Raw genomic sequence first — 11,634 nt, forward strand, 5'->3', positions numbered from 1 at the left:
CCCATACTTAGCTTTATTACTTGGGCACCTTTGGCCTTTTAGTTGACCTCAAACGGACTCCGAACAGGCCAAAAACTGGCCTCGTAGTGCATAGCTATCACCCTGCTGCATCCATCCGCACTTGGCACTCAACTTTTTAACCACGTGAAGTGGCCCCCAAATATAGTCCTCATGATACATTTTTCATAATTATCACAAGAAAACACCCAAGTTTTGTCCGTACTTATCCACATGCAAGTCTTGACCCCATTCGACCTCCTGACGCCACTAGATGCCATCTGACGCACCTACTTACCTCATGTCGTTGGCCCACGGATAGCTTCCTCGAGAAGTTTTATGCACTACCAACTCCTCATTATTATAGAAAAAACACACTGGTAGTGGTGATAGTAAAAATCGGTGCACTATGTACATGTTGTCCTACATGTACACATGTGGGCCCCACGTAACCACCTGGCTCTGGAAAATGGGAAATTCTTTATTCGATGCACCATGCATGGGTATGTATATATGCGCAATCACTTCTTCCAAAAAACTCCTAACAACATTTTTCATTCAAAAGCTCACGTTCGTCAAAATGCAATTGCATGACAATGCATTTATGTGGTTTGCCAATGAATGTTTTCGTGTGTACACATATGGGACTACTGTCGATTATGTCCAAAAGTTTATGCATGTTTATCACTATTCGCAGTATGTCTACGCCACCTCTAGTCACGGATGGCATGCGGAGATCTAGGCGAGGGGAGGCTAGTGTGTCTGCTAGGCCCTCTTGGGCAATGCACTTACAGTCGGCGCCAGTGGGAGATGAATGTGAGGAGTATGTTCCTCTCTCCCAAGACGCCACGCCTTTTGAGCAAGTTTCTTATGTTGGGTTGATGGAGGAGGCTATGGTTACGCCTCCTTCAACCGGGAAAAACGATCCAAGGTACATATATCGTCACAAAGTCAGGCTCCAAGCGAGCAGCTAGAGATCACAAATGCAAGGACTCAATCACCAATGCAGACACCACAAGAAGCAAACATAAGCACAAAAGGGTCGAAGCGTGCGAGGGCAACGACAGTTATATGGGATGACAAAAGCACACATACTCTCTTGCAAGTCTATGAGGAGCAATGGTCACACATCAAGAAGGGTATTTTTTTCCCTAAGGATTGGGAAGATTTGGTCTTTGCTCTAAATTGAGAGATCTCACGTAACTTCAATCCTAAGCATGCAAGAAACCGAATCTACACACTTAAGAAGCTCCACAAGAAAGAGCTTTCAAAACGAAATTCTACTGGCAGTATTCCCAGCACTTCGACATTTTTTGACCAGTGTGACACTTTGTGGGGGAAGATTCCAAAGTGCCCAGGCATAGCTGGTGCCCTTGACAGCAAGAGCCACAGGCCTATATCCTCTACAGCAGATACACCCATAGACCTGGATGGTGTTGAGAACGATGGGACCTCAGGTCAAAATCCACAACCTGATATTGTGGATTTGGACAGCATATTTGGCAAGAAAGTGAAGCAACCAAAAAAATCTAGCTTGGGCACAGTGGCCAAGACAATGGGAGATGGGATGAAAGAGATGTGTGAGGCCTACGAGCATGCAAAATACAAGAAGACAAACACCTTGCAAGAGCTTGAGACTGCTAGGATGCTACATGAGGAGAGACTCGCAAATATCAGAGAGGAGGAAGAGACGAAGCGTCACCAGATCTTCTTGGAGATCGCCAAGCTTATCTCTAAGAAGCCAGAGCAGTAAGTAAAATCTATATTTTTTTTTAGCACTACCACATTTCATTGCAGAGTAATTAATATACAGACATGTTTGTTTTTGTGCAGGTGAGTTTCATTGTGTCACAGTCCATTTTGTCGTCTCGTGTGCGGCTTTACTCGTATTTAGGTATGTCTTAACTAAACTTGGTAGTTTGGATATTTATTTGCTTTGCGTTATTTTGTGATTCCAAATTAGTATGTTCGTTTAAATCATAGGATGGAAGAGTGGGTGCATCTCTTTGGGATGATGACATTATTGAGTAACAATACACTAGGCCTTGCTGGTACATCACATGGTCAAGCTTGAAGGATTTGGAAGATAACAACTTCTTCATACTTATGTTTACTTATTCATGGTTGTGTTGTGGGATGGCAGGTGCACTTGAGTCAGTGGCATGGTGTTTTGCACCAAGAGTATGGTGGTGTTTTCCTCGTCAACAAACGTTTTTTTGCAGTGTGCACGGTGTGCTTTGGTCTACGGGGCCTTGCAAATCAAGATCCCTATTGTTTTGCAGATCGCATGTCTTGCAGATCCTTTCTTATGCTACTAAACATGATTCATCCACTACTACCCACAAGAGGAGTCAAGTTTGTCAGAGAGCCTATTTCTCCAGAAGCTGCGCTTTCTTGCGTACTCTGGCGGCTTGCGCATGGACACTCCTCACGAAGCATGATGAATTTGTTTGGCGTGGGAACTTGTATGGTTAGCTCAAGTGATGAGAAGCACTAGATTGGTCACTATTGCACATTCAAGGAGAGATAGTACGACCTTATTTGATTGCAGACTCAGCCTACAAAGAGAGAACATTCTTGGTAAAGCCATATCGAATGAAGGCAGGGCAATTTTTTTGCAAAAAGCGAGATTTTGATAGGAAAATCTCAAAGGGGAGAGTGAAATTGGAAAATGCCTTTGGTCTCTTGAAGAATAGGTGGTGTATTTTGCGAGATCTCAATGTCGATCTTGCTTTCGCGCCTACTGTGACAGAAGCCTATTGTTTGCTACACAACTTTGTGCAACTCCAAGGCGAGACGGAGCCTCATGATCAACGAGATCCACATCCCAACTCCCAAGAGACACTTCCTAATGATGGCGGTAATCCTGCTCATCGCGAGATGGCCTTGCGGATAAAAGCAGCCTTATTTCGCCATAGCAGCTTGAGGGTTCAGAACGCAGTAGTTCCAGGTGTAGCAGGTTGTGGATTTAGTAATTGTTCTTATTTTTCAAAGTGATCATGTATTTTGTTTCAATTAAAGTTTTAATTATGTATCCATAACGCTTATTATTAATTTCATGAAGTTGTGTTTTACAGGGCTTGATGATGATTCGAAGTCTGAGGATTGAGTTCTACACGGTTGTAGTTTTTGTCATGTGGCTTGCTTTATGGTTGCAATGAGCAGCACCTCTATTTATGTATTGCTACAGGGTTTTTATTATGGTTATCTAGCATTTTCATTTATGGCTGCCAATGAGCAACAATAAGCGCGCTTCTGTATCAGAGGCAATGAACCATTTTGATGTACTCAGAACAGCTTATTTTATGGGTGTCAATCTCTTGTTTATGTGGTTGTCGGACATTGAAATTTTGTTTTGTCATGCGTTTTTCCATGCATTCGATGCAATGTTATTCGGCGTTTTTTGTTGGAAAATGCTATCTTTATGATGGTGGCAATGCGTGGTTTGTTGGTTCGCATGATTGTCCAACAACAAACGGACGTACGCATGTGTGCACAGGATGTGGCTGGACAGAACAGGTGGTTTACCGAACGGATGCATGTGCGTGAAATGGCAAAAAGTTTGCATCCGTTTGTAGCACTTTTTTGAGAACGAATAGCCGAACGAACGGCCACATGTGCACTTTACATCTCTCTCTCTCTCTCTCTCTCTCTCTCTCTCTCTCTCTCTCTCTCTCTCTCTCTCTCTCTCTCTCTCTCTCTCTCTCTCTCTCTCTCTCTCTCTCTCTCTCTCTCTCTCTCTCTCTCTCTCTGGCGATTGCTCTACTTGCCCTTTCCTTCCTCGCCCGTTTTCTTGTTAGACAATCTCCACAGCCAGAACATTGTTGTACCACACACATGCTATGGCAGAACTGCAGAGAGAGAAAGATAGTGAGAGAGAGGCTTATTGGTCAAACTACTGAGACAGAGAGAGAGAGAGAGAGAGAGAGAGAGAGAGAGAGGTAACCTACACAAGCCTTCTTCATGCTATGGTGGAACTCATGTAGAGAGAGAAAGAGAAAGAGAGAGAGTCTTATTGGTCAAACTACCGAGAGAGAGAGAGAGAGGGTACTATCATGCTATGGAAAGTGGATGATTGGATGCATGTGCCGGAAGGTCTATAGGGGGCCACGGTGTCATGCCGCTCCGCTTCCACGATGGAAAAAAGAGTAAAGAGAAGCAGAAAAAGTCTATTTGAAGCTCACACATTTATTGAGCAGTGACCAGGGCTCGAAAACAAGCAAGGAGATCGAGAAATTGTATGCTTTATGTGGTTACGAAGGCCTAAGCGTAGAGATTTTATGTTTGAAGAAAAGGTTTTACATGTGAAAGGGCTCTTAGGACATATAAGGCAACTTGGATAGAGGAAGACATGTGGTCAGTGGTAAAAAGGAAAGTCTGTGAGAGACTTCACATCTCTACATGAGGGAGGCCGAAAAAGTCCTATTCTGGAAAAATTTTGTAAAACAAGTTTCTGGACAAAACCAATTGATGGGGAGAAGGAAAAGGACGTTTTGAGCATTTTTGCATCTCACTCACAGAGGCTAATTCTGCACCGATTAGAAGATATTCAAGTTTTCGTACTCTGCTGTATAGCGGGGAGGAAGCCATAAGCTTTGAGCACTCTAATCCTAAGCCAAGCTTCCATAACCACTCTAACCCAAGCTTCCCTAGCCCACTCTAATACAAGCTTCCATAGCCAATCTAATCAAAGCCACCATAGCCCACTCTAATCCTACCATCTCTCTCTCTCTCTCTCTCTCTCTCTCTCTCTCTCTCTCTCTCTCTCTCTCTCTCTCTCTCTCTCTCTCTCTCTCTCTTGAAGCAGCACGAGAAGAACGAAGGAGAGGAATATTATCAAGGCAAGTTTGGCAGGCCAATTAAGATAAAGGGGAAAGCATAACAACAACAACATCATCATCATCATCATCGATCATCGAGATAGTTGAAGTGTTATTTTCTCTATTATAATCTGAATTAAGGCAGGTAAAACGGATGTATGGAGCTTAAACTCCTCAATTAACATTTAATTAAAGCAACCGTACTGTTAATGATAATCAAGCTTCAGGATCTTGTTCAAGCTGTTAATTTCAAGCTTTGTCTACATTCATTGTATCTGCTGCAACTGTCTTCCACACACCTCTCACAGCCAGAGGCCCCGCGCCTTCCCGGCTCACCTTTCGAACACAAATCCCCCGACAACGGGCAAATGTTTCACCCCGAGGCAAGCTGCCAATTTCAAATGACAATCTCAAGAGTCGAGGTACCCATTTTTGCACACATACAAAATTCCTTTTCTTTGAACTTGTCAAGAGGAAAATTTTTAAAATAAGGTTTTTGCTTTCAAATCATTTCACAATTTTCCTATATTTTGGGGCGGAATTTCTCCATTTGCTCTTGCCCTCAACCAACACTTTTGAAATAAAAAACAACACAATATTAAGCAGACACACATTTTTCCCAAGCATTGGTCCAGACCTACCTATAGGAGTTAAGTGTGAGGATGTCAAAGCAGTGTTCGGGAAAAATCATTTTTCCAAACAGACAAAATTCCTTTCCTTGAATTTGCCAAGAGGAAATTGTAGAAAACGAGGTTGTTTTTTTTGGATTTTCTCTCTGTTGAGACAAAATTTCTCCTTTTCCCCTTGCCCTCAATCTTCATTTTTGAAATTGAAAACGCCACGATATTAAGGCCCGTCTCACACTGGGACAGGTAGCCGATGGTCAAACCTAGGTGGCATAACGCCATTTGTCCAACGAAAAGGTAAAGTTGGTCTCGCGCTCATGTCAGAGGGCCGGCCTTCCCCCGTCGGCCAACTTTTCAAGAGGGCGGCCAACTGCAGAAAGGAAGGCGAGAGATGCTATGACAGGATTTTAGCTCTGACAATCATCACCAAGCGCGGTCGCTGCACCACTTGCTTTAGCATAATTGGAGGCGCACAATGTCTAGCTTTTGCCAAGAAAACCTGTGTGACTACGCAGTTATGGCCACCTTCATAATCAAAGGGAGACGGGTGACCCACTGTGACAGGGGCCTGAGCTGAGACACATTTTTCTCGGACACTACGTCAAAGTCTTCAGCCTAAAGAATCAAGATTAATGGTGAAAGACCCTAGACTCCGACTCACAGAGCTAGAAAAATACATTTTCCCTTATCGGTAAAAATAAGGGCAAACTTGAAATTCTCGCAGTTTTTAGGTCAAAATTTAAAGCTTTTCCCAGTAATTACACTAAAACTTGTGTAAAGTTCTCCGTTTTTCTAAAAGACAAGCTCAAAATCTAATCGGGATTTTACAATTCAATCGGTTAAAATACACTAGACCTCGGTTTTTTTCTAGCCCTGCGAGTCTAGGTCTTTACAGCCTCCAAACCGCCATAACCATGTTTCGAGTTCTACACAAATCCTCTTGCGGCCTTTAGCAGTCCAGATAAAAAGTGAAGAGCTTTCTCGTGAGCCTCATGCTTCTCCCTTGTGGCAGCAGAGCTTTAATTTGTGCCTTTGTACCCTTTAGGCAATATGTCAGGCCAAGGGCAGGGGCCAAGGGCCAGGACGGACATGCGGTCAAGGGGCGCTATATTTAGGGCTAGGAGTCTATATATGGCACGGTTGGGTGGAGAGTTGCATGGTCCAGTCCCCCGCGGTCTTACATTGGTATCAGAGCTCAGGGGAGGGAGCAGCCATGGAGGAGGGGAAGAGGCAGGGCCTTCTCTCAAGTCCTCTCTCTCTCCCTTTCGTTCTCTCTCTCTCTCTCTCGATCTCTCTAGTGAAGGATGGACTCTCTTTCATGGCAAGCCTGAATCAGAACGCAGAAAAACCGAATCAAAGAAGAAGAAGATTAGAAGGATTGCATGCAAGCATGCATGTATGGTTAAAGAAATTGTTGCCGCTCAGACAAGCAAGCCGTGGGGAGCAACCCCTGTGTTGGGAGTAGAAGTCGACAGAGGACGCGGGAACGGTTTCTTCCTTGAGGACAGGCATGAATTCGGTCTGCACAAAAATTTCCGATTGCGGCCCTGTTGGAAGCGCCCCAGGCTCTAGAGGGTTTTTTGTCACTTGATGGAAGTGATTAGAGCAGCATATGAGTCGGCATGTTGGCAAATTACCTTGCGCAGAGTCGCCAAAATCGCCATAGCCTGTGCAGGTTTATTTTTTTACAAAAAATTGAAAATATTCTGACCTTTTGGGCGCCCTATTTTGGGCACCCATCTCTTTTAAGGGCTTGAACCCATGGCGAACTGGATTCCGCCTGCGTAACTGGCATCCGAGGCATAGCCATGCACATGGTGGTCTTGCTGACGAACACAGAGTCTATGCACATGGTGGTCTTGCCTCAAGGGCGCACTATGGACGGTTCAAGGAGCCATTGACAAACCTCAAAAGCCTCTGTTGCTTATAGAAAGACCTCAAAAGCCTATGCTGATTAGGCAAGTTTTTCGGACATAGTCACAGACTGCTCAAGGAGCCATGCAAATTTCGATATTCCGCTTACGGAGATATCCCCATTTTTGCATTTTCGTCGGTTACCAACGTGGTTTTCGACAGGGAAATCTTGGCAGAGATGATTATGCGGCATGCAACCTGTTTCTCGCAAGGGAATCACAAAGATGAGGATATGCTTGCTGTTAGGAAATAAGACGTAGCTAAATAGATAATTGAGTAGATTACTTAATGGAGAGAGACAGATTTATATACACGAGATTATAGAGTAGAGAGAGAGAGAGAGTACACACGATATACGTGGTTCACCCAATGTGGGCTACGTCCACGGGAAAGCAGCCACTCAATGGCTTTAGTACTTCAAAACAAGAAGTAGTTTACAAAGGGATTATACCCTTAATGGAGCTCCCGCCTTGCTTCACTCTCACCACCTCACACTCACCTTGTTGCATCAACTTCACACTATGAAATGTGTGTAGAAATGGCCTCCTTTTATAGGCCAAAAGAGCTGCCCTCTCTTATGAGAGACAGCCATGTGTAGCCGCCCTTGTGCGAATAAGTCCAAATCGGACCCTCCAATCCGTACATGTGTGGCCGCCCTTGAGAAGACAAGTCCGCTTTTGAATTCGGCCACCGGCCATTGAATTCGGCCACCGTCCACCGGCCATTGGCTTCTGACCACCGGCCACCGGCCATTGACTTCCGACCACCGGCCATCGGCCATTGACTACCGGCCACCGGCCAATCGACCGGTTGTTTTCCGGCCGCCGTCCGGCCATAATATTCCGGCGGGAAAAAAAGTCTCGGGGGCCTCCGCCCCCGAGGCCTTTAAAGTTGCCCCTGATTCTTGTCCGTGAAAATTTTGGTTTCCGGTGAGTGATTTTCCTTCACGCACGATGGCTTCTCCTCATAATGGGGGCCTTACAAATGTGCGCTTTTACCACAGAAAATTACAAGGGTAAATCAGGCTCCATACTTAACAATCTCCCACTTGGAGACTGATCTCCAAACCAAACCTGTGACTGCTTTCCATTCTGGCTTCTTATCCTTGAATGCCGATTGAAGATGAGCAAAAACTCAACTTCTCCTTGTTGACCACCTTTGTAAACATGTCTGTAGGATTTTCACTTGTATGCACCTTTCCTAGCTTTAGTTGTCCCTCTTCCAAAAGAGTGCGTATGAAGTGATATCTCACCTCAATGTGCTTTGTCCTTGAATGAAAGGCTGAGTTCTTCGCAAGATGGATAGCGCTTTGGCTATCACTGTACAAGACACAATTGTCTTGTTTGAATCCAAGCTCTTCTAAGAATCTGTGAAGCCACAGAATTTCTTTGCTTGCCTCCGTCATTGCTACATACTCTGCTTCCGTGGTAGAAAGTGAAACCACTTTCTGCAGCTTTGAAGCCTAGCTTACTACTGTGCCTCCAACCGTGAACACATAGCCAGTAGTGCTCCTTCGAGTATCTTTGTCACCTGCCATATCTGCATCAGCATACCCTTCTAGAAAAATATCAGTTCCTCCAAAATACAAAGCATTTGTGGTTGTCCCTTTTAGATACCTAAGTATCCACTTCACAGCTTGCCAATGCTCTTTACTTGGGTTGTCCATGAACCTACTCACAACTCCCACTGCATGTGCAATGTCTGGCCTTGTCCAGACCATAGCATACATTAGAGAACCTACCGCTGCAGCATATGGAACTTTAGACATATAGGCTATCTCCTCTTGTGTCTTTGGACACATATCCTTCGTTAGTTTAAAATGACCAGCCAAAGGTGTAGAAACTGGTTTTGCATTTTGCATTGCAAACCTTTCTAGTACCTTCTTGATGTAATCTTCTTGAGATAGCTTTATTGTCTTCTTCGTCCTGTCCCTTGATATTTTCATACCAAGTATCCTCTTTGTAGCACCTAAATGTTTCATTGAAAAAGATTTGGACAGCTCCTCTTTTAGGTCTTTGATGTCCTGCATGTTAGCACTTGCAATCAACATGTCATCAACATACAACATTAGGATGATGAATTTCCCATCTCCCAAATGCTTCGTGTAGACGCAGTGATCGGAGTTGCATCTTGTGAATCCATGATTCAACATCCATCGATCAAACTTCAAGTACCATTGTCTTGATTCTTGCTTTAAACCATACAAGCTCTTCTTTAATATGCAAACCATTTTCTCCTTACCTTTTACTTCATACCCCTTTGGTTGAAGCATGTAGATTTCCTCCTCTAAGTCACCGTGAGGGAATGCCGTATTTACATCCATTTGCTCGAGATTTAGATCATGAGCAGCCACAAGGCTTAAGACAAGCCTAATTGAGTTCATTTTTACAACAGGAGAAAATATTTCATTGAAGTCAATACCTTTCTTTTGAGAAAAACCTTTTACCACAAGCCTAGACTTGTACCTTTTCTTCCCACCTTCTTCTTCCTTTAGCTTGTACACCCATTTGTTTTGAAGTGCCCGCTTACCTTTAGGCAACTCAACCAACTCCCATGTTTGGTTGCGATGTAGTGAGTCCATCTCCACTTGCATGCTCTTCGTCCATTCTTCTTTGGATTTATGTTGCATAGCTTCTTCGTATGATTCCGGCTCTCAAGAATCTGAGATCAAGAGATGGTTGAAGGAAGGAACAAACCTTTCTGGAGGTCTACTTGCTCTTGTAGATCTTCGGGGAATAGGTTGAGGCTCCTCATTTGGTTGACGTTGTTGCACATTGTCACCGTTTGCAGTCCTTGAGTCTTCATCGTCCTCAAGCTCCATGTACTCATCACCTGTTTCTTTTGTTTGTTTTCTTTCCAAGTAATCTTTGTACATATTTTGTTCGTTAAAAATTACATCCCTACTCCTTAAGATTTTACCATCTTCAGGATTCCATAGGCGATACCCAAAGTCTCCTTCTCCATAGCCAATGAAGAAACACTTTTTGGACTTTGCATCTAGCTTTGATCTTAGGCTTCTATCTATGTGCATGAAAGCCTCACACCCAAACACTTTGAGAAATGCATAATTCACCGGTTTACCTGTCCATGCCTCTTCTGGAACTCCTCCATCCAAAGCCGTTGAGGGTGACCGATTGATTAAGTACACAAACGTACTTACAGCTTCCGCCCAAAGCTCAAGCGATAGGCCTGCATGTAGCCTCATGCTTCGTGCTCGTTCCATGATTGTCCTGTTCATCCTTTCCGAAATCCCATTTTGTTGAGGTGTCCTTGGGGTTGTCCTTTGCCTCCGAATGCCATTGCTAGCACAAAATCTTGGCTGCAATATTCGCCTCCATTGTCGGATCTGAGGCATTTAACCTTGGTACCTGTTTCATTCTCCACAAAGGCTTTCCACCTTTGAAATATGGAAAATGCATCGGATTTATTCTTCATGATATAAACCCATGTTTTTCTAGTCGCATCGTCTATGAATTTACATAGTACAATGAGCCACCAAGTGATGGTGTACTTGCAGGACCCCAAACATCAGAATGAACCAACTCAAGTTTTTTTTTTTTCTTTCATTTCCTGATTTTTGAAATTTTACCCTCTTTTGTTTACCATAAACACAATCTTCACAGAACTCTAAGTCCACTTCTTTCAAACCTATTAGAAGCTTCTTTGTTTGAAGGATTTGCATTCCTTTGGCACTCATATGCCCAAGTCGGTAGTGCCACACCGCACTGTCAACTTCTGTAGTTGCTGCACAAGCTGAAGGTTGCGTGCTAACAGTACACAAGTAAAGTGTACCGACTTTTTCACCCTTGGCAACCACCAAAGATCCCTTTGAGATCTTCCACCGTTTGTTTCCGAATGCAATGTTGTGACCTTCATCGTCCAATTGTCCTGTAGAGATCAAATTTTTGCGAAGAGAAGGAACATGCCTAACATCTTTAAGCTTCCATTCATTTCCGTTAGCAGTTTTGACAGAAATTGTACCTTTGCCGACAATCTCACAAGCTTCATCATCTCCCAAGTATACATACCCAAAATTACCTTTGGTGTAGTCTTGGAAATGTTGCTTGTGTGGTGTTGCATGGAACGAAGCCCCGGAATCTACTATCCAGGAATTAGACACATTGTCTAATGAGAGAATTAGAGCATCTTGCTCTACTTTACCTGCCACATTGGCCTCCGATGTTGGCTTGTTCTCTTGAGACTCTGTCTCCTTCTTCTTCTTGGACCAGCAATCCTTCTTGACGTGGCCCTTCTTGTCGCAGTTCCAACATTCAAGA

General features: G+C 43.9%; 2 pseudogenes; both read left to right on the plus strand.

The window, feature by feature from the left end:
• The first annotated feature begins 371 nt into the window (after window positions 1–371).
• On the plus strand, window positions 372–1,843 carry LOC147439052 (uncharacterized; annotated as a pseudogene).
• A 310-nt stretch (window positions 1,844–2,153) lies between these two features.
• Window positions 2,154–3,280, plus strand: LOC147439053 (uncharacterized; annotated as a pseudogene).
• The last annotated feature ends 8,354 nt before the right edge of the window (window positions 3,281–11,634 follow it).

The sequence above is a fragment of the Adiantum capillus-veneris genome, chromosome 16 (genome assembly GCF_014529385.1).
Source record: "Adiantum capillus-veneris isolate H3 chromosome 16, ASM1452938v2, whole genome shotgun sequence".
NCBI classification, from domain to species: Eukaryota; Viridiplantae; Streptophyta; class Polypodiopsida; order Polypodiales; family Pteridaceae; genus Adiantum; species Adiantum capillus-veneris.